The sequence below is a fragment of the Phalaenopsis equestris genome, unplaced genomic scaffold (assembly GCF_001263595.1).
Source record: "Phalaenopsis equestris unplaced genomic scaffold, ASM126359v1 Scaffold000002, whole genome shotgun sequence".
Classification (NCBI taxonomy): Eukaryota; Viridiplantae; Streptophyta; class Magnoliopsida; order Asparagales; family Orchidaceae; genus Phalaenopsis; species Phalaenopsis equestris.
Window position 1 is genome coordinate 3,988,830 of NW_018164444.1, and position 3,214 is coordinate 3,992,043.

Sequence of the window (3,214 nt, forward strand, 5' to 3'; positions counted from 1 at the left end):
ATAGCCACAATAGCAGTGATGGCCAGTCTGCCACTGTGAAGTCTGATTTTGAGATTTGTGGTAAGCAGCAGGGAAGAAGAATGAGAGAGTATATAGCCTGGGGACAAAGGGAATTACATTTGATGCCAATCTTTCTGGTGTTCCTCAGAGCAGATTGAGTCATTATTATCAAAGAATAAGGAGCAAGTCAAGCGTGCCACTGCGATGAGTGACAAGATTCGTCAGTTGCATGAGAGCAACTGGAGAGTCAAGGACGCTTTAGCACAAATGACGGAGCATAATGCAAATCGCCATGACAAGAGTCCATTAAGTTATGTGGTTGAGGATGAGGATGAGGATGAGGATGAGGAGGGAGAGTGTGCTAACGAGCCTGATAATGCCCCGTAAGGGACTATTTACTTTTTTTCTTATTGTGTATGTGACATTATTATTAATTTTTATAAGGATTTTGTGTAAGGATGTGTTTTAATTTTTGTTGAATTATATTTGTTTTCATTATCACTTTTTGTTTGTGGATAGATTTTATTTATTATGTGTAAATTGTAGAAATCTGATTGTTCCTATATATATATATATATATATATATAATATTTTTTATGGTAATACCTTTGATAATTTTTTTACTCAACTTGATACTTTCCGATGATAAATAATCTTTGACAGATATGGTCGACACAGATTTGTATCCACCAAAATTAGATGCAAATTTCGCAGTCGACATTTGTGTTAGCTCGTAGTGCTTCAAATCCGATTAACGTTGACATTGTCATATCCTAAAGCCAATGCCAATAATTAGGATTGGATTCTTTCGACGCTAATTGCATTTCTGACCCAGACTTTTTGCAAGGACCAAAGTTCCGATATGAATCCAACGTTAAAATTATGTTATGCAGGATTTTCTATCTTTTAGCATTGGCTTTTTTCAACACTAATATGCGAAAAAATTGTAGTGGTTTTGAATCATTCTGGAGGCTCGACCTCATATATTTATTGCGAGAATGCATTCCTGAGGCCGATCTCTCTCATGCTCTCCAGGGCAGTCGATGTCATTATTGTCAGAGCATGAGGAGCATGCCAGACGTGTCACTGCCATGAGTGACGAGATCTATCAGTTGTGTGAGAGCAACTGGAGTCGAGGACTCTTTAGCATGACCGACGGAGCGTAATGTAGATCACTATGACAAGCGTTCATTGAGTTCTGTGGTTGGGAGTCAGGATGAGGATGAGGATGAGGATGAGGATGAGGATGAGGGAGAGGAGGGAGAGTAGGCCGATAAGCATGTTGATGATGCCTCATAGATGTTTGTGTACTTTCCTTATTGTGCATATGGCATCATTAACAATTTGTATATGGATTATGTGTAAACATGTGAATTTTTACACATTTAACTTAGTGCTTGTTGAATTATATTTATTTTTATTGTCGTTATTTGTTTGTGGATAGATTTTGTGTTGTGTTGGTGGATATGTAAATATTTTTGAGTTAGGTATTTATTATGTACAATATATTTGTGCTTATATATATATAATATTTTTTATGGTAGTATCTTCGATAATTTTTTACTCAATTTGATACTTTCGGACACTAAATAATCTTCAACAGATATGGTCGACGCATAAGACGACACAAATTTGCATCCACTAAAATTCGATGCAAAGTTTGTAGTTGACATTTGCCTTAGCTCGGTGTGCTAAAAATTCAATTAACGTCGACATTATTTAACCCAAAAGCCAATGCAAATAAAAAAAGTTGGATACTTTCGACGCTAATTACATTTCTGACCCCGACTTTTTGCATTGACTAAAGTTCAGATGCTAATCAAACACTAAAATTATTTTGTGTCTGATTTTCTATCTTTTAGTGTCAGATTTTTCCGACACCATTATGCAAAAATTTTGTAGTGGATCTTGAATCATTCGGGAGGATTGACCGCAGAGATTTATTGCGAGAATGCATTCTCAGACTGATAGGCGCCTCAATATGCTTGAATCAATACTGGCTCAAAATTATCAAATTACTAGGAGTTATTTTGCCTCTCCAAAGCTGGAGGGACTCTTCTGTCGTTAAGTGTCAACCCTTCATCCCAAGGCTGTCATCATGGGTCAGCACACCTCGGATGATCTCCAACATCTAATCTTTCAACTCCTAGATTTATTGAGCCATGAATTCTCTAGTACACTCCATATTGTCCATGTCTTTATTATGTGATTCTTCTCATTGTGCAACTCCTCTTCTTGTTTATGCCATTTTTTTTCATGGTATTATCCACACTTATCACACATTTTAGAATATTAAATTCAAATTTGTTTGTGAATTACACAAAAGAAATATGGTGTAAATAAGGAAATAGAGAGAGAGAGAGAGAAAGAGAGTTGAACGACCAATAATCAATACTTCTCTATTCATGAAAGGTTTCTCCTATTTATAAAGGAGATGATATAATGATGGTTTTGGGTCCTATTTGGAAGGGGTCCATACTAAAATATTTCTATTCTTTTTACATATATAAGCTTGCCTCCCGACTATTTTCTAGCCTTATCGACTAAATCGACTAAGCTTATTTGACTTCAAGTCAATGAGATTAGCTCAATCAGCTGAGCCTTGTTAGTATGGGTCCATCGGCTGATCTAGCATGGCTATATATCAATCCTTGATCTCTGGTGATTAGCGTCTAAGGCGTCTATAGGATGGTTGGAGATACTGTGGAATTGGATATTTCATTGGATCGCCTCTAATGGAGGGTAGACTATCGTATTGAGTCGGCTTTCTTATAGTGGTTGACTTAGATGATCTTTTGTGCCATTTCTGGCAGAATGACATGCGATTGAATCATCCAGTTGTCTTTTTTTTAGTCTCATGACTAATTGGCTTTATCCTTTTTGATTTGTCTCTTATGTCTTATCTTGGTCGGTCAAGTAGGCCTCACAATCTCCTTTCAACCCTTCACCGTACTTTTCACTTCTGGACTGTTGGATCTCCCTAAACACATTTAATGTACCATATGCTTGTTTCCTGATCAAATCAATTTAAAATGAATAATCTTGATTGATTTAGCAATTGTTTTTTTATACAATAAAATGTCAATTGTGCCGGAGGGGATTCGAACCGTCAACCTGAGGGCTCTTATACCGTGGATGTCAACTAAAAACAGTGGTACGCGACACACGCACGCGCACACACACACACTGATATAGATATATATATTAATATATA